The following is a 25,524-nucleotide window of genomic DNA, read 5'->3' on the forward strand; positions in this document are numbered from 1 at the left end:
CTTATCTGACAAAAAATAGGTATGATTTTGATTCATTCATACCGGACACTTATTGTCGTATTGGCTGTTGTCACTTTTTTATTTGACAATCTAAGGGAAAATAGGTCAGTGCCCCTGGCTAATAGTCAGGTATTGTACGTTTTTAAGATTCTTGCGGCACAGGGGTGTGCCGGGACACCCCGGTTGAAAATCACTGGTCGAATGGTATCAGCCAGTTAATTTTCAGCTGGTTAACAAAGTAGAGGTGTCAGTAAAATTCCCAGTAGTAACCAGTGGTGTGCTGATGACATTCAGTTGTTCTTTCAATAAACTCCGTGTGCGGAAATTTAGCTCAGTACATTATTTAATTTGACTGATACTTGTTTTCTAAAAACAACTGTAAACCTCTGAAATAAACTGTGTAGGAGTTCTTCAGCAAATTCTTTTTTGGGAGTGTGATTAAAGCTGCTACTGAAAATTTTGAGCATTTTGTAGCTCGTATAAAGCAAGGTATTTGTATTAAATGTTTACACACTATAGCAGAATTTTTGCATTTTGCTTTTGGGAAAACTCATTCTTTAAAAAAAATAAGTTATTACACATGAATACATTCCTGTTATAAAAGCCTCAAATGCTCTCAAGGCCTAGAGAGCAAAATATGAATATTTCCCTTCATGCTCCCTCGTACTCATACCCCTCAGAGGTAAAACTGCTCGCAATGTAGTATGCGTCCTTCCAACGCAAATTCAGTCCATTGGCAAACATATACACCTTGATGTTACAAAATAAAAACTGATCTATAAAAATAAAAACATAATGTATTCTTTTCTAACTTGAGTTGGAAGACATCAACATTTTTTTAATTAAAGAGTTCGATTTGTGTAATTCAAGGTCACTATTATTTGAGCGATTTACCCAAGCATTTAACACTGCTGCCCAGTGTGCATGGGTCTCTCTCAGTTATTGTAGCTTTTTTTTTGGCCTAGCATCACTGAGAAAGTGGGAAACGTGTCCATGAGAGAGCAAAATAATTATGTAAAAGTCAGTTCATTCATCAACAAGCTAGAAATGTAGCTTGAAAAAATAGCCATCATTTTTCTTTTATACATGTGGTCAAGTTCGCCCACGTTCTTTCCGCCTGTTTGTAATCATTACTGGTTTGGCCCTGTGCTGCACTTCTTATGTCAACCGCACAGTAAATGTGTTAGAATACTTTAGATTTTTCTTAGTTTACTTTGATTTCTTTTTATCTCTCCCTCCCTTTCATTTGACCTTCTGTGCTTTTCCTATCTTCTCCCATTTTTGACCTTAATATTTTAGAGCATGTTTGATGGTGACGAATTCAGTACAGGATTTGTCAACCTTGACAATGCTGACCTGTCAGACCAGTAATTCTTAGTTGTTTAATAGGGGAAGGCACTGTGCTGTGCATTGTAGGATGTTTAGCAGCATCCTGAGCTTCCACCCACTAGATGCCAGCACTATGCCCCCCGTTGTGATAACCAAAAATATCTTCAGATGTTGCTAAGTGTCCTGGTGGGTGGGTGGGGGGTGGTTGAAAAACACCCCTGATAGATGCAGATATCTTCTAGGAAGGCAAAACCCTCCTCAGTTAATGACAAATGTGTCCTGGGGTGCAAAGTGACCTTGTTGAGAAACATGGTTTAGCATTCTAAACTTGTGGTATTTTTCTGGCATATATCTTGGAGGGATAGGTAGCTATTCCTAAACCAGTTTGTAACATGTTTTGATGTATCATTAAAATGATGATAAATACAACACTGTTAAACCTTCACTCCATATCTGTATAACTGACTTGAATTCACTTAGCAGTAGATATGGGTTTGCTGCGTAGTTACTCACCGATAATAAAACTAGGAAAATACAGGGTGTGGCAAAAGTAAGTTTACAGTCGTAAGCATGCAAAACAGAATTTATACTTGTATTATTTATTTTTATTGCATATTTCTATATGAATAACTGGAAACCTACTTTTGTCCCTCCCTGTATATGCTGAAGAAAAGTCCTCTACATCTTGAAAGAAACGTCCTCACTTATCTGTATGTATATCAGTAACCTGAAATCAGACCTCTTATATCTTGACAAAAGATCACTCAGCACTTTAACTCTTAGAACTTTTAAAAAAATATATCCATTGGGCTACTGCAGTGCAATATTAAACATGTTTTTTTGGGGAAGGTGTTAAATAAAAAAAACAACAACTGATCTTTCAGAATTGATGCTGTAACATAAAGTCTAAATATGTATGATTTTCTTCATATATAACACCTCCAAATTATCTTCAAATACAAATGTGAGTACATTCAATTTAAATGGAAATAAACTAAATTTTAATATTTCATCAAAAATTTGCAAAACTCTGTGAAAGTGTTTTAATAATAAAAGCCTTACTCTATGAGCTATCTAGGAAATGTTTTCAGATACATTTATTTTGAAATTTAACATTTTGGTCCTTCCCCCAAAGGGCTCAAAATAAAAAAAAAAAGATCTTCACGATGAAATTTAAACTACTTCAAACAGTGTTTCCTATATTTTTAGACTTAATGTTCTTATTTCTGCCCTTGTTATATATTCTTGTTTAATTAATTTCTTGTGAGTTTAAAAGAAATTTGTACTGTAAACTATTTTAAAAGAATTACTTATTTCAAGCATTTCCCCATTTGTATTTAAATCACTTCCTTTACAGCAACAATGCAACTTTTTTTTTGAAGTTTAAAACTGAGTGTAAACTCCAAGCCTTGTATTAATTTTAATAAATTAACTTACTGTATGTCCTGAGTCTGCTTTTATAATTTCTGTTTTTAACTACCTAATCCAATTAAAACGATGTGAAAATGGCACGATGAAGTATTTTCTTTATTTTTCAAACTAATACAAAACACATTTTAGATATCAATATTATGTTTAACATTAATACAAATTCTGACTAAAGTAATAGACTTGATTGTTTACACTCATAAACTTGAGATCATCTAAGGATTATGTAAAAGTAGTATTTTGATAAAGAATATAGGTGCCACTAAGTTTCGTGCATATTAAAATCTATATACACAGTGGCATGCTAAAACTATTTTTCATTGTTAAGTCTTTATTGCTTCACTGGCAATATCTGAGTATTGCTTCTATAGCTTTTAATACATTTACTCAAATAAATCTTAAATATATTTAAAAGGGAAATACGTCATGGTCGATATTTTCAAAACACATTAAAATAAACAGTGAAATAAAAAGGGTTACAGAAAAGTTTACTCAGGAATTATCTGACAAATTTTGCAAAACGCTGACTCGAGGGAAATAATTTGTGCATTATAAAACTTATTCTTTGATTGCAGCGGCTTCAGGTTTTAGAAGTAGGAATTTTCTAGAACATGACCAAAAGTTCTTCTACTTCATTATTTTGAAGTTTTATACACAATGATCTGAATAAAATACTAGCCATTGTAGGATATAATTGAGTTTAATGCATTTATGTCTTAGAACTCTTTTTTTTGGAGGAGGAGAGGAGGTTGGTATTGGCTATTTAGCTGGGGTTGTAAAGGAATTAACAATATGGCCTCTTTATTTTGTTCTATTCTCATGCCATAAACGTAGTAATACCTTAAAGGAGAGAGTCGAAACTGATTACAGATTGCTTTATTCTAAATTTCCACAGGACAACATTAAAAACACTTTATAACATGAGGTTGGGCATAATATTCATGGCGGTGAATTATACTCCAAATTTGTAGCTACTCATTTACCAGAATTTCTTTAGCAATTCTCATTTTCTCACAACACTGCGATTCTTTCCTACCTTTGTTATTTCAGCTATTTCATGAAGGTTAATTTTGGAAATGTATATTGACCGAAGGGTCTTATGCCACTCTCACGTAGCTGTGTGTAGTAAAGGTCACACTTACTTGAAACGCAGGTTTTAGGCCTGTGCGGTACTTTGGGGTGGGGCACCTTCCATTCCCATTACCTCTCTGACACTTATTTTGGCCTTTACTACCTGTGGCCTCGTTGCTTGAATTCTTAATTTTTCTCTCAGCCTTTGGGGTTTTCTCACTCTAGGTCACTGCAGCTCTGATCTTGTTTCACCCTGGTCAAAAACCTTCGGGATCTCACTGTTTGCACACCTTATCTCTGCTTTCTATTCCCACTACCGTTTTCCGCAGTCCTCATAGGTTCCCGTCACCTTTCTATTCTATGGAAACCGGACAATCATTGAATCCTTAGGAGATTTCACCTTTGCTGTTCTTCCCGTTGTCTGTTAATATTACACTTCTTTCAAGGTTCAGCTCACATCTTACCTCTTGCCTTACGATTCTTGCATTCTCTTGTAACCCTCCACAAGTGGGATATATTGTCTCTCTTCTCCCTGAATTGCCATGGTGCTTTTTATTTATTCACTTATTCTTTTTATGGCTAGATGCAATCTCACTGTGGTAGAAAGGCATGGTGTCAGAGTCAGGCCTATCGGGTTTGTGACCTGTTCTCTGTGTGGAGTCCTGTGCTGGGACCCTGCAGCGGTGTACATTCTTTACTTTCTAGGGGCTCCATTCCCCACACACAAAGTCCCAGTTGGCAATAAATATGTGTTTGGAGGATGAATAACCACTTATTTATGAAAGAATGTTATTTTAATATTCATTCAAAGAATATTCTGAAGAATTTCAATGCTTTTGCCATCCACAGAGAAATGACTTCTTTTTCCAGTAAAATGCATGGTTACGGAGCCTGAGAGTGGGAATGGAATGAAAATGCACCGGGGAGGAGATAGCTGAAGACTGTGTGCGCGCGCGCCTGCGCACACACAGGTTGGGGAAAGAGAAGTTGTCTTTTCCCATCATCGCTTCTATTTTTTCAACTCTGCATGTATCCATTACATGTACTCAGTGCCTTTAGAGCCACATGAGGTTACTTACGATACCTAATGTCAGTTTCTAATTTTTAAGAGGCAAATTGCTGTGTCCTGCAATCTGGAGATTGTAAGGCATTTCAGTCTCTCATGCTTCTATGATTTACCTTCTGTGCAATGAGTTACCAGACAGGAAAAACCTACCATGTTTGTGAATAAAATATCAAATGATTTCTTGATTTGATAATAATCTAATAAATGAGTTATATAGTTAGGCTCCTGAATATAACTTGCTTTTATACTTGCTTGTATCTTTAATAGAATCTTATTGCAACATATGTCGCATTACAAAATTTAGTACCAGGTATATTTGTCTTAGACTCACTCTAATGACCAAAATAGGAAAACAGATTTAATTATAAGACATTCTGATCTGTAAAGAAGTCGGGACCCTTAAACGCTGCTCGTGAGTCACATGAGTCACAGAGGTCTCTGTGATTACCCTGGGCACTTCCTTGTATTTACTCAGGGCTAAATGAGTAAGTGACTGAATGTCAGCATTATTAATCAGATTTGTTGAACAGTGTCTGATGTCCCTGAATCATTTTCCAGGGAACATTCTGAAACTAAACCAGTAACAGTAATTACTTAGTTGAAAGTATAAAAATGCCAACAAACTTTTCTGTGCTCTTTCTGCAAAGAGAATGATATTCAAAAAAGCCTCCTTTTAAATGGGGCATTAGGACTTTTCTCCCTCCATAGATGCCTGTTTATTTTAAATAGAACTTTTAAGACACTGAATATAACAACTTAAAAATCTTTCAATTTGTACCTCAGTTTAACCAATCCAAAAGTTGATTTCCTTTAGAAACATCGTCTCCTTTCTAATCCCCTGGAATCAACTGCAAGTGTGTCGGTGCTAAATGAAGCCATTGCATACTGAAACTTTTATTAACATTTATAGCCAAAAATCAGTGCAGCGACATATGTTTTTATATCCTTAAAGTAGGTTATACTGAATTGTGCTGATATTCTCTTATTTAGGGGAATCTGGGGCATGCAAATTTGTCAGCAGTACGGGGTCATGGCTATAATCGTTGTACTCCTTAGAGAATGCAGTAAAGTTTCTGATTGTATTCCAGACAGGAAGCCTTGAATAGAATTGAGATAGTAAAAAGACAACAACATATTGAAATATGGCTACGTGACTTCATGTCTTGTTCAATCTCATGTCTGGTCAAATAGAATTATTTTAAGTTTGATTTTTTTATTGTTTCTATCAGAGATTCATATTTATACATAGGAGGATTATGTAAGAAAAAAAACCCATAGTGTTGTGTTCTCCAACAGTTTTCATCATTGACTGTAACTTTTTAAATTCTTTGAATGCTCTTTTAGGTAATGATAGTAATATTGTTATAGTAATCTCTCTTGAATTTTAAGAGGAAGAAATACCTTGAAAATTCACTTTCACTTTATTTTATGGTTAGATATTTTTTGTTAGCTTTTTTAAACCTAGAATAATTTTGCAAGAACAGTTGAAGGGATACCCTTTACCTCCATCAATCTATTGTTAATGTCTTACCTCACCTGTGCTATCAGTCAGTGTGTGTGTATTTGTATGTTACATACTATGTTCATACATTACATGTGTGTATATATACCTTTTTTCCTAAACCATTTGAGGGTGAGAGTGGTTTTGTTTATTTCTGTTTTGGTAAGCTTTCCTATCTCCTTTGTTGTTGAATATCCACATTCACGATTTAAATGAAACATTTTAGTCTGATTTAGGTGGTAATAATCAAAGCATTCTGGTAGATTCATGATTTTCCATGATTAGTAAATTTTATCCTAGCTACAACTTTTTTATGCTCAATATCTAGGTCCACTATGGAAATGTGTAGACTAGTGGAGTCAGAATAAGCTCTTTTTCCTGAGTGCCTTTGCGGTGTTTGACTAATAGTCTCAGGGCAGGGGAAAAGGGGAAGGTGGGGTCCACGGAGAGGCTGGTGTTCACTGCCCACAGAGACAGTGTGCACTGTTTGGGATAGAACCACTCGCTGACCTTGTCACTTGGCACATAGTCATTACTTTTGTTTTAAAGGTGGATTTTAGTCTGAAAATTACACACTGAGCACAAATGTTTCTCAGCTCTTAGTCTTCATAGATTCTTGATTTCTGAGTGTTCAGACTAGTGTTCTGTTTTGCCACTCACCTCATTACTGTTCTTGTATGCAGTGATCCAAATAACGGAATAATGTAATAGCCCTGTATGTTCTGTCTCCTTAAAATTCAGTTCCAGAAGGACTGTGCTATTACTTTCTTTGCAGTTTCTTACTACTATACTGGAGTAGGCTTTTAGTATATGCTGACTGACTTAAATGATGAGATGCCTCACACAGCTGCTCTGTTTTGTTTCTGCTAGCTTATTCCATGAATCTGTGGAATCAGCAAGGCAGTGTCCTTGGTCACCCGATGGGCTGTTTGACGTTTTCTATACTTTATGTTATACATGTTAAGTTTAGAGCTATTATTTCAGTATATAGGCATTCTATATAAACTTTAAGAGTTTAATAGTATTTTAATAAAATATTTTATTATTTTATTTATTTTTAAAGATTTTATTTATTCATTTTTAGAGAGAGGGGAAGGGAGGGAGGGAGAGAAACATCAATATGTGGTTACCTCTCCTGTGCCCCCTACTGGGGACCTGGCCCACAACCCAGGCATGTGCCCTGACTGGGAATAGAACCCAGGCTGGCACTTAATCCACTGAACCACACCAGCCAGGGCAGGTTTTATTATTTTATATGTCTACTATTGAATGTTCAATACTTTATGTTGTCTTTAATTTTTTACCCAACTCTTACAAAGTAAGTGAAGTTATTTTTGCTTTACAGATGAGAAAAATGAAACAGAGTATTAAAATAGTTTGTATTTTAGATAGTATGTTTCTTATTGTTAGTGTGAAAATTAAGATACTATATGGCCTAAACAGATCACACAGAGCGTGGCACATAGTAATCCTTCAATAAATGTTTTATTACTATTGTTACTGTTGGTTGTTGTTATTACTCTTATCAATGCCAGTGTCTCAGCTGAGGCATACCCGATCATACCTGTGGTTCTGCCTGTTCTGAATCTTTAGTCTGTCATGATTATATTTGATATCTTTTGAAATGTAAGTGGAGTGAACATGATATAGAGTTTTATTTATTATCCTTATGCAGCTGTGCTCTCAGTTATTGCAAAGAAGTCAGGTGTTAATGACTCCAGGAATAAGTTTCCATCATTGGTTTTAACTTCCAAAGCAGTCCTTTAATTATCAGGGCTGACACCCGGTTTACTGCTGATGACACTGTTCCTAGAAGCTATGCTACTGACGGTGACCGCTGTGTAGACTCAGCACAGGACTCCTGCACTGTGCTGCCTACTCAGCAGAATCCTGCACATGAACAGTCTGCCTGTACAAGGCATCTGTCTGCAGTGGAGGGATTTATCCGTAAACCAGAAAAGAATGGATTCTTTTTAAAATGGGTCGAGGGCTCTGGCTAAATTGTTCTCTGTGTGGCATTGTGTGTCAGATTTAAAAAACATATGGCCAGAGAGCTAGTTCACCTTAGGGGCAGTTAGCAAATAGCCTGGTGTCAGATTCCAGATATACCACAAGTTTACATTTTACATGGAGACCGTTTTTATCAGAGGGCGCTGTGTTTTACAAGTGCCCCCATGAGGGCAGGGTGGCTGGTGTGCAGAACACGCGACTAGTGAATGCCCTGGGGAATAACGACAGGGAGGTGGGAGTCCTGTGCCAACAGAGGACTCTTTGTTTCATAGACATTTTCATCATTTTGGGCAGGGTTATTTGAATCCAGTAATGGATGGACAAGGCCTTCTCTGCTTGCACCTATAAATTGGGAAATCGTTTCTATGTGACAGGTGGGTACTGTTTCTTTAGGAGAAAAGAGAATTGTGTTTGGTTTTCTGATGTGCTCTGTAGGTTTCCCAGGGAGTTCTCAGGTGACAAGACCTTCAGGGATAGGACTAGGACTACAGAGTTGATTCGCTGTGAAGTTAGTGAACCGTAGCTTTCAGGCCTCCTTAATTTCCCAGGCTCTGACCAAGACCCTGGGCCTTATCCACATGATCACATGTAAAATTTGAAATTAAGGTGTTTTATCCACCGGCCATGCTGCTTCGGTCTGCTCCATAGTGGGAACTACCTTCCCCACAGGACCTCAACACAGACTGAATAAGAAAACCAATTTCTTCTTCTTAAGCCGTGCAATGTCGGCCATATAGATATGTCTCTTTGGGAAACAGTTCTTAGGAAAGCCTCGATGCGCTCATACAGTCTGAATAGATCACTCTCGATTTGCCCTTCAAGTTCTGCTTCAGTTGGATAAGGTTATAAATTTGTCATTGGCTCAGAGGGTCAAGAACAGAATCAGTTTCAGGGGCTCTCTAAATACATACAGATTCTGTGATAAGGTGTGGACTTTTCTATTGCATGACGTTGAATTCAGAGAGGTGACAGAACTTATTACAGTGGGTAAAGTGAAAAATGTAGCCTGTGCTGGTAAAAATTATGGCTCCAGTACTACAGAATGAAGAGAAAACTGGCTTCTTTATGCTATCTTCTGTTATTATTCATCACTTTTTAAAGAGAAGCATAGAAGAGATGTTCTTTTATTTATTCTGGCATTGCAGAAATGACTGCACTGTGCTATACTACCAGAGAATCCAGTAGCAAGAAGCTTATAACTCTAGCCACTCACATTATCTTTACTATACAGCATGAAGAAGCAGAACTTTTTTAAATGACAAATCAAATGTGCCTTCCTAGTAACATTCTTTAATAAACTCATTTTAAAACTTAAAAAAAAATGTCTTATGGTATCAGGTAAGATTGAGGTCTTTTTCCCTCTTACTCCCCTCTGTACTATTTCCCTAGTGCAAAGTGTATGAGAGTGGCCAGGGCCAATTTCGGAATCTGGTTAATGGCATGCTGAGCTGGAGATACATTTATTTTGGGCTTAGTGGGATATATTAGTGTGAGCCGTATGAAATTGTCATTTTTGGAGGTCAAAGATGATTGGACATTGGCAATTTCATGTGGTCATATGTGGTCCAAAGTTACTTCAGTGTATAATTAAGTTATTTCTACTGTCCCAGTAAAGGAATGTCTTCCAAAAATCTTCCAGCTGCTCACCGAGCCTGTGTACCCAGCGTGATGAGTAGAAGTACATGCCAGAGGTCCTTCTGTGACATGCATGTGCTTTACAGCACCTGGCACATAAAACATGTGGGTAGAGAAGAAACAACCACAAGTTTGACCCCGATAGAGGAAAGATTGAGCTATCTTTCTATTCTCCACAGAAAATATAAAATTCCTGAGATATGAAGAGGAAACCAAAGTGAATGAGCTGAAGCAAGATAAAACACCAAAAAGAAATGTATACAGAAACCTATCTAGCAATTATTTGAACACATAGGCAGTGTTTCTGGATTTTGTGATTTTTGTGGTAATTGTCAAGTTATTTGTGGTAGTTTGAAATTTATTTTTCTAAAGGTCTCTCCTGTCTCTATTATATAAGCTTGGATCTTCCCCTAATGGGAAATGTATGAAATGGGGCCACTTTAGCAGACAGATTTTCCCCAGAAACCCAAGGATCTCTTTCAGGGATTATGTGTAATTTCTTAAATCAGAGAGCAATGATAGTAACATGACTGAGTTCCTTTCGTAGTAAAAAAGGCATATAATCGATTAAAATGGATTATAAAAGTAATGCTAGAAGATAAAAGGTTATATTACTAGGGTTAGGATTAGAGTACATTTCAAAAACTGTAGCAACTACATCTCTCTCCCTTCCTATCTTTTCTCAACCCTGTTTACTACCAACTCCCTTTGAGAAAAACTGAAGACGTGTAGGTAACACCAATGGGTGGGATTCTTATCTTAAGGGAACTAGGTTGGGTGTTTCCTTAAGGACAACAGCTAATAGTTTCCACTTTGTTTCTCCTGGTATGTTACTCTGATCACTTTTTTTTTTTTTTTTTTTTTTTTTTTTTGCCTTTTCTACAGGAGTAGCCTGGAAGGTGTTACTAGAATCAACAAATGCGTTATTTGTTAGTAAGTTTTCCACCAACACTAACCCCTCAGTTTTCATGCGTAAATCAGATGTTTGCTCTTCTGCCCCGTTGTTTTATCCTTTCCTCTAATTGCACAAACTTTGTGGGGTCTGGGAAACTCTAAGAAAAAAGTAATGATATTCCTACTGCTGCACACATCAAGTCCCCAAAAGTGAAAAATAAATTAGAAAACTAAGGATCAGAGATTCTACTAATGTACATTTTTCAAAGAACTTTTCTTTAGTGAACCCTTGCCAGGGGGAATGAACTGTCTCATGAGTGACCTTGCTTGATTTATTCATGGTGGATATGAGTATGTAGGGTGGATATTTAAATGTTTTATACTCCTTTGCCCGTTGGAATGTAACATATGCATGCCTTTTCTCTCCATTGTTTCTTTTATCAGAAACATCTATGATACACATCAAATGTCATGAATCAACTCTTCATAAATCACCTGTAAACATGTAAACATGTAAACCATAAATCACCTGTAAACCTGTAAAGCAGGGAGACCCCGAATGTAATGCCTACCTACGGTCCTATCCCCTTTCTTGTACATTTTCCCTGTCTTGGTGAATGTGATACCAATCTTACGTTGTAAGGCAGACTGTGAGGTGTGCAAGAAGCCCCATGATGAGTAACCGTATCAAGTTCTTGCAAGACTCTGTAGTCTCTCCTTTCGATGACCTCAGACTCTTCTCACTCCTTCTGTCTTATTCAGTGGACAGTGACTATAGCATCATATTGAGTCATTCCACAAATATTGTTTGACTGCTGGGGAGAAATGAAGTGGTAGGTTGGGAATCTTCAGATTGCTTCCTCCAGGACCATTTCCCACCCTTGTCCATCCTATTCTCTGGCCTGGGAAGAAAATTAATATAGACTATATTATTATCTTTTTAAATTTTATTTATTTTTTTTATAGAGAGAGGGAATGGGAGGGAGCAAGAGAGGGAGAGGCATCAATGTGTGAGAGAATATCGATTGGTTGCTTCTTGCACTCTCCCAACCTGGGGACCTGGCCCACAACCCAGGCATGTGCCCTAACTGGGCTTTGAACACACAACCTTTCGGTTCTCAGGCCAGTACTTTGTCCACTGAGCCACATAATCCAGGGCCATATATTAAATAGACCCCCTGGGAAGAGAGCTGAGGAAGGGACAATTATGAGTTTAGGTTATTCTCTTAGCTCTTTTCTTATAGATGACCTCAGGTTGACTGTTACACTCTTCTAATTTTCAGTTTTTTTCTCTCCAGGCAGCCCTTTCTAATGGACTCTTCTGACTTTCTGTGTCCTTCCACTTTTTTGTTCCTTCAGGGTAGGAGTGGCAATAACCCTACTCTCATTATCCCTGAGATTCTGCATTATCCCATTTGATTTTCCGACATCCTTCCCACACCCTGTCCTTTGTTAAATTCTTCACCAATTGTGTTCATTTTAGTGGGGCACCCATTTCCTTCTAGGACCCTAAGAGAAAATGCTAGTCTAGGAAGAGCTCCATGAGGCTTTGACATGGTCAGTGACATCAGAAGGAGGTATGGGAAAAGCTGTGGAGCTGTATAGGAAAGAACCTCTGCATAGAAAAACACCAGCTCTTTCCTTGGAGTGTTGGATGGACAGCAAATTGACTGGGTGGCTGGAATTAACTAAGCAAATGGGATAGTAGCATGAGGTGGGGGGGGAGCATGGAGCACCTTATAGAGCTTATTTTCAGTATGAAATTGGAAGTCATTAGAGGTGATGACAGACTTATAATGTGTTACTCTGGATACTGTTTGGAGGATAGACTGTGTGAGGGTAGAGGTGGAAGCAGGAGGCCGGTTAGAAGACCATTGAGAAAGAAGGGGGTGATTGTAGCAGCAAAGATTGTGAAAGACGGTGGGGTTCTGGAATATGGGGACAGGGTTTGCTGATGGGCGTAGGATGTTAAGAGAGAAGTCCAGATTCATGCCAAATTTGGCAACTAGAAGGATGAATCTTTCATTTCTGGTATGAAGATGGCCATTAGAGGAATAATTTAAGGAGAAAGTTTAGAAATTTGCTTTTGGATTTGTTAAGTTTGAGATGCATTGAAGTAGATGCATGGAGTGTGAAGTTCATCAGTAATGTCTAAGATTAGAGATGCAAATTTAGGAGTCATCAACATATTTATTGTATTTAAAGTCAAAACATTAAAATTATCTAGACTGTTGATTCTCAAATCCTAACTTGGGCCTTCTATGATTTTTTTTTTTATTGTAACTTTTTAGGATTTTAAGTAAGAGGCAATTGCAGTAGTAAAGAAATCTTTATTACCCCAAACACTAGCCTGGCAGTGAGGACTGTGGATTTCTACGGTAGTTATTTATCACCAACTAGGCATGTGAATTTACAACACATAACTCTCCATAGGCTTAAATTCTCTAGACTTAACTTCTGTAAGTTATTTCTTTGCAAATGAAAAAAAAAAGTTACGTTAGATTACCAGTATTACCATAGTTCTACAGATGTCTCTCCGGACTAGTTGCAATAGGCCAAACGTGCCTGGGTCTGTCACTGTTTCCGCTGGAGCCTTTGGCTGTTACTGCTCTGTGTTAGTGCCTGCCAAGGAAGACGTTTATGAGCCGCAGAGTCACCAGTTTAAAAATCTTAAAAAAAAAAACAGTTCCTTATCTTCTCCAGAAAAAAATATTTTCAATTAATTATGTGCAAAGTTTTTGTCAGCTTTGAGAGCTGCCTTATCTCTGGACTATTGCCTCCCACCCCCAAATTTCCGTTCAGTTCCGTAATTGTCTTCCCAGGTAACTAGTCCTTTTTGCCTCTGAAGTATAATTTAGCCTTAATATTCTTTGATTATAGAGTCTTAGGACCTTACAGTTGAGACAGACCTTAGAAATGACCTCTTTCAACCTCTTTCTTGATACAGAATGACCACCATATGCCTGAGAGTAGTTATTCAAAATCTATTTGCGGAGTGCCAGGGGCTCATCAACTGGGATGGTAACCCATTCCATTTTGTAATAGCTCCTATGCTTTCTTATGTGCAGCCAAAATAAATACCTTTGAAACCTTCTTTTCTGTCATTTTACCATAGTGATTTGAAACACTATCTGTGGTTAGTGGCTCTCAAAGTTTACTGTACAGAAGGATCACTTAGAGGGTTAAGATGGGTATTCCACGACTCTCTTGCCAAAGATTGTTTCAATAGATCAAAAGATGGAGTCCAGCTCTACATTTTTAATATAAATTTCATGTGATTATAACTGTGGATAATTATTATAACAACACAGAATATTGTGAAATGGAAATTTCAGTTATAAATTTGTGTAATGTGAGTCCACTATTGTATGTAATAGGATCTATGTATTAAAAAATCAGTTTAGGAGAATATCCCCAAAATGTTATCAATGGTTGATTATTTCTGCTTGTTGGAATTTTGGATAACTTATACTTTTACTTACCTTTACATTCTAATATTTCCAAAATAATTTTTATATTCCTTTTCTTATTAAAAATAGTAAATTTTAATGAGTGATTTATCACCCTCACTGTTTATCATAAAGGTGATTTTTTTTTTATAGAAGATGGATATTTGCATGGATGAAAGAGACCTTTCTAGTCTGACAACATTTTCATTGCTCCTGACTCTTCTCAGGGCACATAAGAGTAAAGGCCCTTCCGTAAAAAATACTGACTACTCCGGCCTTCTCTAAAGGGAGGATGATGGTCAGCCTTTGTAGTCATCTCATTATTCAGTTCAAGGCCATTTCATCTGCCACCCATTTGTTCTTTCAACAAACATTTATATTCTAGGTTCTGTGCCACTCACTAAGGTTCTAAAAAAGCACTTGTGGACCAAGTTCCTACCATATCAGAGGAAGCAAAGGTAGCATAAAGAACAGAGGAGCTCTCTCTCTCTCTCCTTGGGCAGCTCTGAGGTGGTCTTACTTAAGAGTCATTCAGTGAAGTCTCTTGAAAAGTGAGGAGCTGTCTAGTCTAAGCAGATGAGGTGGTGGTGGTGGACATGTTTCCTTGAGAAGCATATGCAAAGCCATAGAAATGTGACCTAGTGTGATGTAAATGAGGAACTGCAAGTATTAATACTTGGACATGGCCAGAGGGCTGGCTGCGCATGAGAGAATTACAAGAGGTGATTTGGATGGGTAGGCAGAAGTCCAGTCTTGTAACATCTTATATGCCATTTTATCTTTTGTTTTTATTTATTTATTTATTTATTTTCTTTTTTATTGAATTTATTGGGGTGACACTGGTTAATGAAATCATATAGCTTTCAGGTGTACAAAGAATTTGGGAATTTGGGTGACTGACTGGATCCGCTTTACCTCGTGGCAACGGTCTGACGGATAGATGGGAGGGGTGGCTGGGGACCGCAGGACTGGTTGGAGTATTATTCTGGTGCTGAGAAATAGGCAGGAGTTGTTAAGGGTTGGAATTAAGAGGATATCCTGACTGGTTGTGTGGGGATAACCTGGAGGGAGGAGTCTGGCCTGACTCTTAGTTTTTTGTAGAAGGTCTCTGGGTGGATTGGATTCTAGAACCATTTTGAATATTACTACTCTGTCATGGAAAAGAATGAGCAAAAAGTACATGATATGTTGAGAAGAAAACAAAATATCTGAATTCACTATCTGGGCATTATTTTCCGTGCACCCATCTTTATGTTTAACTTCAGCATTTCTAGGACTCAGAAGTTTATTGAGACCCAGAAAGTTTTTATTAGATATGATTTCATAACTTCTCATTTATGCTACTTCCTCCTTTGCCTGTGTGAATCTAGGGATAACTGTGAAAGAGGTATTACCTTTTAGAAAAATCAGAAAGTCACGCCACGAATGAGCAGGAGAGATGCCAGAGAACAAGGACAAGTTTCATGAAATGTTGGCTGTTCAGTGGGGGCAGACAATTTAAAAGGGGCTGGAATCCGTGCATATTAACCAAATAGGGCACCACATCCACATGGTCTCTATGGTCCCTTCTGTTATTTAAAATTTGATTTAAATAAATTTACATCAAGCCTCTAATACTAAATGAGCTTAAATGTTTTTTATGTGTTAGTGGCAGCAACTAATGTAATGTAGGTAATCTGTCGATTTGCAAAAGTAATTTCCTTTCACCTATACTAAGAAACAGACTGCTGACAGATTTCATATATTTGTAAATTAAAGTTATTGTACCTTCCAAGAAGTTACATGTGCTTTTATAAAAAATTGAGGTACAGAAATGGAAGTAAATTTAAAAGCCTTCTTACTTGCCTTTGCTACAACTTGATGAATATGCTTTCATATTTATAGGTGTTTGTATAAATGTCCATTCATTATTTCTTGAAGTATATTATTCAGAAAGTGTGAAATAAGATAATAGAAATAACAGCCATGAAAAATATCATGCACTTTAAGTATTGATAGTAGTATTCTGGATGTACAAGCAGGTAACAATATTTTGGGCAAGAATGCTTATCTGTTACTAAATAATTAGTCATTGATTTAGGTTAAGCCAGGATTAATTGTCTATGTAGTTGTTCTTTTCCATTAACTCAAAGGGGATAGTAATTATGCATGGTGTCTCTTAATCTGCAAACTCTTCTCTAATCACCCCAAGAACCTACTAACCTTCGTTTAGTCAGATAAAAATGATTGAGGAACATAAGAAAAGATAACTCTTTAACCTCCAGTGTCTGTTAAAAGTACGGTTAGTTTTGTATTCTTTAGAGTTGGAGAAGGGGGCTGAATGTTAGAAGAAGTAAATATAAAAATGTGCCAGTTTTACAACTGTTAGTGTTTTCTTGCTTGAATTTTAATGACCATACTATCATTCTTTCAATTTTGTTAGGAGCTTTGCCCACAAGCCTAAGAACAGCGGTTTGAAACCAGATGATTCTCTGAGGTCTCTTCTTGAGACCAGCTGCAGTTTGGATGCGACTACTCATTGTTCTGGAATAAGCAGCTTAGACCCTACTAGCCACCCCATTCACTGTCCCCATACAAAGCTGTTTCTGTCCTAAGCAGGCAGGGACCCCAGGCCCAGCTGCTGAGGCTGCTGAATTAATCAAAGCATACTTAGAACACATTCCCCAAAGACTAGTGATTTCTATAGTGACTCCACCCTAACACTGTGAGCTGCTCCTTTTCAACGTTCTTCTGACAGCTGGGGACCTGAGAGCAGCCCAACCCTGGGAAGACAGCTCAGGAAGAATGTTCTCAAAGGTTTATTGACGAGCAATGTGGAGTTACATGTTTTGCCAGTCAGGATGTATAATTAAACATTTTCAAGCATATAGAATTTCATAAGTACTGAATTTGGTGCTGAATTGCACTGTTTCATTTAGTCCCAGTAACACCTTATTAGATACTTGTGATTATTTCTGTTTTATACAGAGGGAAATTGAGAGCTGCTAGGATATGTGTGTGACAATGTAGGAGGAAGAGTGGTTTTTGATGCTGGCTGTGCTTTGGAATCACCTGAAAATCTTTTTTGAAATAAAAATTCCTGAGTTTATGGCAAATGAATTGGATTAGAATCTCTGGGGATGGGCCCAGGCATTGGCATCTTCAAACGAACAGACAGACAGACAGACAGACAAACAACATTCCCAGGTGACTTGCATTTGCAGCCAGGTTTGAGAACTTCTGTCCTAATTGGACCAGCGACTTTTGCATGAGGTAGAAGCTTGTTAGAAATACAGTGACAGGACTTTCCCGGACATGCTGTATCAGAATCTGAATTTTAGAAGGATCCCTAGGGAACATTTTGTACTGCTTTTGCAACTTTTGTGTAAACCTAAAGCTCTTCTAAACTGAAAAATGTTTATCAGGAAAAAAAGACAATGTTTGGGATGCAAAGATCAAAACCTTTCCTCCAGAAGCTCAGTCTTGCAAGAGAGAAACTTATTAAAAGGCAATTTGCTAAGAGCTGTAATGGAAGTAATGTAGAAAGTGCTGTCACTTCAGGGAAGGAAATGAAACATGCTGCTTGGAGAACCTTGTCAAAGGAAGGTGACTTGAAGGCATTCCAAGCACAAAGACAGATGCAAATGACAAGTCTTCAAGAAAAGTTGCTAATATAAAGGGAATTGAAGAAGAACATGAAACTGAGTTCTGATGAAAATATAATGTTTGATGCACATGTATATATTTTTAAAAAGATGATAGGTACTAACCAAAACAGAGGATTAATGTCATACAAGAGAGGTACTGTAATAATTAATGGAGCAATTTATTTCTCTTTTTTGTAAAAAAGCCAAGCAATTAAAAGAAACCAATCACTCGCAGCATTAGCACTCTCAAAGAGGGTTGTAGACAGGCCCTTTTCGGAATTCTTTTTCTGAGAGCTGTGTGACCCTGCTCCCCTCTAACGTTTCAGTGTCCTGAGGGTGCCGGGCCCAGTTTCTCCGCCGGACTTCCGCGGTGCTGTTTTCTCTGCTGGCCTGGGGTGACCCCTTCTACTCCCGGTTAACTCCTCCTCATTCTTCAGCTGGGATTCTGCTCAGAATCACTTTTTCAAAAAGCCCTTTCCCATTTAAGTTGTAGGTTGGGGACCCTTCTTCTAGGTTCCTGTAGCATCCTGTAAATGTCATTGTTGCTAAAGTTCTTTTTGTCTGTTTCTCTCATAAAAGAGTACCTTGAAGGCAGGGGTGATCTTTCAATGGTTTCTGTGTCTCTAATACTTTGCAAACTGTTTGACTCAATAAATGCTTTGAAATAAATGAAAGAAGTGAAAATAACAACCCATTTTTGCTCTTAGTTTACAATGACAAGTATGCAGTCTCTTACGGTCACAAGAGATTGAAATGCTCTTTGCATTAATAGCTGGGAAGAAATTTAGAGACTTCAACCTGTGCAGAACATGTCTGGCATATAGGAGATTCTCAGAAAATTTTAGTTGCATGAAAGAATAAACATTCTCATTTTGTACATGGGGACTCTGGTTTAGGTTATGTTAAAGATGTGCCTCTCAGCATATTATTCAGAGAACTCAGACATGGACGACTACTCATAAATTAAGAATAATTTTTATAGCGTCCAATTTTTAAGACCCTGTACATGTCAGGTGTTACAGAAATAATGTATACATATAGTAAACATATACAGTCACATTTAATTCTCTGAAAAAACATACGAGGCTAACATTAGATTTGGGGGCACGGACTTGGACTCGAACATGTATGATTATAGAGCTCAGGCCCTTTTCCTACTCAGTGTTTTTTCTGCTCTTCCCTGCTCCCTCCCTTTCTTTAAGAAGCGCCTGCAACTGCTTGCACTTTTCTCTTCATGGAAACTACATGGTTGGGGATGAAGGATTTGGCCTTTGGTCACTAATTTTCTGTATGACCATATACAAGTCACTGAAGTTCTTTTTGTCAGTCTCCACATTATAAAGTAGATCTATTAAACTATGTCAGGGGCTTATTTATTCCGTAGCAAATATTTGAAAGGTGAATGTGTGCTAGGCACTGATCTAGGTGCTAAAGATACAGTAGTAAAAAGGACAGACAAGATCCATTGTCCCAGGGACCTTACATTATGACGATTGAGGCTGAACATAAACTTAGTAAACTCGAATAGTGATCAGTGCCATGGAGCAGATAGGACAGGGTGACAAAGTAGAATGTGGCTGGAGTAGGGTGAGGACATCATGGATGGTTGGTCTGAGAAGGCCTCCCTCAGGAAGTGACATTTAAGTTGATACTTGCAAGGGAAGCAGGAGTCAGCTGTGAATACATTTGGGGAATGTAGAGTTCTAGGCCGCTAAAGACCAGTGTGGCTGGTGGGGAGACGGTGGCAGGGGATGAGAGGTTGGCAGGTCCAGATTATGGACTTAGATTAAGTGGTACAGACTGTGTCTCAGACTCCAGTGTGTAGATTCTCCAGGGAAATCCATGATGTTTTCACATCTTTGATCCTTTGCTATCTTTGATAACGTCTAACATCTTGCTTCTTTTCACACATTTGGTAAAATTTTTTATTATGAGTAATGTCTCAGAGCGGAAGCCAGAAACTTCTTCCCCAGTCTCCTTTGTATCAGCGGTACATGCGGCTGACCCAGGCTCTAGGTCAGTCAGATGCATACAGGTAAAACTTTAGATTGGAAATTAGTGACAAGAAACAGGCACCGTGGAATCTATTCTGGCAATGATGGCGGCTGATACACTTCACCCATGGAGGCGGCTCCAGCACAGTCTCTGACATAGCATCTGGTGCCCGGATCCTGGTTAGCCAAGTGGAGTTCAATGAGAGTGCCTGGGGACGGTAGCTGTGCTGACCTCACTGGGCCATTTCCGTGCTGTTATTTCAGTACCACTTCTGACAGCTTACCTTGGCTCTCTGGCCATCACGGGGGTTCTACAAGTCTCTCATACTCACTTATAAATTTCTTCTTATTTAAATTAACTAGAGTATATTTCTCTTGGCAATTAATAATCCTGTGTCACTGCCTCAGACTGGAAAGGAAGGGTCAGAGAGATTTACTACCCATGTCTGAGAAGCATTAGATTTATGAGAGTAAGTCCAACTCCAAGTTCTGGCGGTATAAATACTGCTGATTTCAGAACCCTGTTTCCCATATTTTTATTTACAAAATTAGTATTAGTAAACTTGTTTCTGCCTTAGAAGCCTACCTTATTCTCAGTACTCATGGGAAGGCAGACTAATTATTCAGTTATTTGCTTCTAGAAGCCTCTTATTGGCCTCCATTAGCTTAAAGGGCAGGATTTAATATAAAGATGCCAGACTAGACCTTTCCACCAGCACTTAGATCTCCCCAGGCTTCCCAGTGTATCACTGATGAGGGATTTCTTGCCCGGTCCAGTCCCTCCTCCCAAAGCCCACCTTGTCGGTTAAGCTCAACAAGTATTTAATTATCAAGGACAACTCTAAACATATATGCATCTTTAGAGACATTTTGGTATCTGTTTAGGAGTCATTATTTCAATAAAGCATGTAAGCATCCTTGCATCAGGTCTCCTGTGCTACATCTGGGAAAGAGCATCTAAAATTTAAGTGGTTTTTAATAGCTACACAAAAGTAAGATGAAAATATGTTTATAATTATCACCACCCCCATCTGCCCCATACATGTTCCAGGCTGGTCTTGGAAGGGTTGTTAGAAATGTAGCTACTTCTCTAAAATGGCTTTCCATTTTTTTGCCTCTCTGGCTATCCCTCGACTCTGTGTTGAAATTCTGAATTTTCTCTAACACCTGATTTCTATTTATTCTTACATTTACAGCTGAACTTGTTTTCATTTTCACTGATATATCCATTCGATGCAGGCTCTTCATGACCACTAGCAAAGAAAATCCCCCTCCCAGCATCTATGTAGGTAAAAATGATGATTGTTTCCTGGGAATATTTCATTTCTTTTGCTTAATGGAAATTGCTTATTGTTACAAATAGGAGGGAAGTGAGGGACCTCATTTTTCTAAGGCGTTATCGACTTTAATACTAGTATACTCTATTAAGAGGAGCTTACTTTGAATATCAACAGAAAAGCAGATTTTTGATTCAAGTGTGTTTACGAGAAATGTAATCATTAGGCTTATGCATATGTAGGCTTTGCTTTTGCTAGTGAATTTTCAGAGATTCCTGCTCATTTCATGCTTTGTCAGTAAGTTTTTGGCGACTCATTTATGGTAACTTGAGTATTATTCCCTAGGGATCTTCTCTTTGTCTTTATGGCTGTAGAAACAATGCTTTTGATGAAAAGTTCTCCTTCTGGAATGTCTTTTCTGGTTGCCCCTCCCCCTCCCTTTTGTTTTAATACATGATGTACATTTTAAATTATGCATTACCACTGGAGATGTGCGATTGTTGTATGATTAGGGAAGTTTTGAGAAATTAAAGTAAATTTTCTAAATGAGTAGCTAGGTGATGGGTATACGATGGTTTATATGTGTTTCTATATGTTTGATTTTCTTTCATAATACAAAGTTAAAAAGAAAATGGCATATATTAGACTAATATAACCCCATGACTGAGGCAATTTGCTAGGCATCTCTGAGCTTCAGTGTCCTTGTTTGTAAAAAGAATTCATAAATAAAGGAGTAAATATTTGATTTCTAGGATTAGAATTTTACCAGGAAATGGATGCTCTAGTGTTCCAGTGCGCACTGTACTCTAAAATACTGTTCACGTGTTGAGTATTAATTATAAAAGAGTGTGTGCCAATGTCACTCAATGTTGATTAACCTAAAAGACCTGGACAGAGATTTGCATAATTATTTTTTGTGTTAGGACAATGCTGGGTCACGGTGGAGGCTAAGAGAGGGCATGTGCCGGCTTTAGAAAGTGGTCACTCGGGAAATAGTGGAATAAAATCAAACATAACTTGGAACCACAAACCCTTCATTTTCTGTGTTAGTCAAGTAAATGGTGAATTTAGTTAAAAATAGATGTAAACATTTGTTGCTTGGGGGATATTCTCCTTAATATCTTAATATTGGTTTTGTGGGTGAGGGTCTTTAAAATTAGAGAGACTGTCACTGGGGAAAGAGGCCCAGGCTAGCTTCTCAGGAGTCACATGGGAACTTTCATCTGCTCGGAAAGGTTGACGTAGAGTTGCTGTATTGTGGACATTTAATTCCAATTAAGAAAAGATAACATTTATTAAAATTTGAGGTTTACTGTATGCCTAGAAATGTGCAAAATTTTATAACAAATTACCCCATTTCTGTTTCACAGCAACATGATGAAGGAGGGCTATTACCTTTCATTCAATGGATGAGGCAGGTCACTGTGGCTCAGGGAGGTAAAATACTTTACCCAAATTTACATAAGTAAAAAAATAGATAGAACCAAGAATAGAAATTACTGTTCTAACTCTATATAAAGGACCTATGGTCTTTAATATAACACGTTGGTTCTTTATAACAATTATTTCCGTACAGTCTTTTTTCTGAACATTTTTGTATTTCTATCTCTTCATAATATATGTTCCTCTATTCAGCTCTCTGAGCAGACACACATGAGATTTTTATTATAACACTTCAGAAAGTCCATTTTGAAAATGGAAATGATATACACGAAAATGTGCAAATGCAAATAACTAATCACATATTGTGTGAATTTCCTAGCTTTCAGAACAAATATTAAAATCTTGGTGGTATAAAACAGCAAATTTATTTTCTCACGGTTCTGGAAGTCGGAAGTCCAAAATCAAAGTGTTGGCAGGATTGTTTCCTTCTGGAAGCTCTGAGGGAAAGTTGGTTGGTTCTCCTGACCTGTGGTGGTTGTGGGCAGTGCTTAGCATTCCTGGGTTTGCAGCTGTTCAGCTCCAATCTCTACGTGTGTGTTCATGTGACTTTCTCCCTGTACCTCAAATCTCCCTCTTCTCTCTTTTATGAGGACAGCCGTCATTGGCTTTAGGGCCCACCATAAATCGAGGATGCATTCACAGGTACCAGAAATTAGGATTTGGACATATCTTTTAAGAGGCCATTATTTGACTCACTACCTATTTGGAACATTTGTATTAAAGAAACAAGTGCAATAATACAATACAAATTTTAATTTTAGATCACCTCAACTCATATATTACTTAGTTTTAAGTGTATTTTATATAAGAATGTTATTTTATAGACATGATATCATTGCCAATGATATCCTCCAAGGGTTTTATACTTAAATTTTATTTTCTTTTTCTGTCTCACTACCAAAAAATATACTAATTATCATCTATCTGTTATTCCCAGGATATGCAATTGCACGTGCATATTTAGTTCCTCATTACTTAAACTTTGATATTTACAATTATTCTAAGAGACTCTAAATGGTAAAAGATATTACATATTCTATTGATGTCTCCTGATTCTCATTTCAAAGCACTTACCATCATGACATAGAACGTTAGCATTAGACTTAGTGACGAGATAATGAATTAAAAATATTGACATGATAAAGAAGATGTAATAACATTTGATGATTGGCCAAAATTGAGGGCATGTAGGAGAGAAAAGCCAAACTGGGCATCAAGAAATCTGGATTCTCTCTGTTCTCAGCATTTTACAAGGTCTGCTCCTCTGCAGAGTGGAATAATAGTAGTAGTAGTAGTAGTAGTAGTAGTAGTAATAATAATAATAATAATAATAATAATAACAGCTCTAGAGAATAAAATGAGTGGAGACATGACCACAGCATGTAGATTGCTAAGAGACCTGGAGAGAGAGACTCGTGAGAAATGTGGACGTCAACATTTGAACACACCTTTAGAGATAAGAAAAGAGGGAACCGAGGATGATAGGTGTTCTTTACATGTTTAAAGCAATCAGTATTTTTTTTACACAAACTTAGAAATACTATATTTGTGTTTTACAAGTTTAGTGGTGTACTGTGGAGGAGACGCTAACTGAGCAATAAAGAACGGTACTATCAGGGTAGACTGTAAGTGTTCCTAGCCGATGGTATTGGGAGAATTGTTGATAAGGTGACAGTACAAAATGGTTAAGTTAGTGTAACTACAGGAAGGATGTGTATCTATTTAAACTATTTTGTTTTCACTTAAAGCTTATACAGATGTAATTATTTGTCAAACTTTTCATATAAACTAAGACCTTTCCTTTCAGTTTGAGTCTGCTGATTGGAGTTTTATAAAGACTTTCTTTGGTAAAAAGTTCTCATTTCAGATCACCCCAATGATTACTTCTTCAAACTGGAAGGGCAACTGAGGGATACCTGTAAGTGACCTAGCTGCAAATTCCATCTAAACTGCGATAAGTTCATCTCAGTCTCTGGTAGCTGTGTCGCCCACATATACACGACAGTGGGACTGAATACCCGACTGCACTGTGGTTTGATTAGAAAGGAAGAATGAGGAATGGGTGCCTGTTAGGCAGTCAGCAACATGACAGTGAGCATGAGATAGATGCAGTAAGTGTGGTGGGAACAGAATTGCTTAAGCACGTGTGGGGCAAAGTCTCGTAGCTTTGGGTGTTCAGTTAGCTATAGGCACCAGTAGGTATGGTTTACATCTTAATGGAGGGTGTCCGTAAATCTGGTGAGTGGTCAGCTGGTTAAGTGGAACTTTGATTTGAGAACCTCTGCTCTTTTAATTGAGTTTAAAAAATGCTACAAAATGCTCACAGAAGATTCAAAAGGAAAGAATTTACAGAGAAAATTGGATTTGAGCCAACTTTGAAGGACAAGATGGTAAAATGATTCATGATAAGGGTAATGCCTGTTTGTCTTGTGGGGCTGAGAAATTACTCCAGGCATTTGTACCACGAGCTGAGAGATATGGGGAGAGAAATTCCCATCGATTTCAATGTTCCAGAGCGAGTAGTTCTGTGATCCTGGGTCATCCAGTTTAATAGCTGTTCTTGGGTGGTCCTTTCCTGGGTGGCCATTCTCACCTCACTTCAGCACGGCAAGTCAGAGATGAAATGTGGATGTGGTATTCTTGGATGGTTTAAAGCTGTCCTTACTGTGTGATACCATTTATATATCTGTGCACATACTTAGTTTATGATTAGGTTCTTTGCAAAATAAGGTTAGATACTTTTTTAAAAAGTGTAACTTTGTTATTATAAAAACAATTAGGAACTTATTTTCATTAATGCT

At 37.6% G+C, this 25,524-nt stretch overlaps 1 protein-coding gene and 1 pseudogene across 11 annotated transcripts in view; both read left to right on the forward strand.

Annotated features, from left to right (window-relative positions):
* Positions 1-25,524, forward strand: part of GULP1 (GULP PTB domain containing engulfment adaptor 1) — a 208,718-nt gene that overhangs the window by 14,101 nt on the left and 169,093 nt on the right. The gene's annotated exons all lie outside the window — the stretch shown is intronic.
* On the forward strand, positions 1,303-9,451 carry LOC112307651 (transcription initiation factor IIA subunit 2 pseudogene; annotated as a pseudogene).

Source organism: Desmodus rotundus, chromosome 2 (assembly GCF_022682495.2).
Source record: "Desmodus rotundus isolate HL8 chromosome 2, HLdesRot8A.1, whole genome shotgun sequence".
Lineage (NCBI taxonomy): Eukaryota > Metazoa > Chordata > Mammalia > Chiroptera > Phyllostomidae > Desmodus > Desmodus rotundus.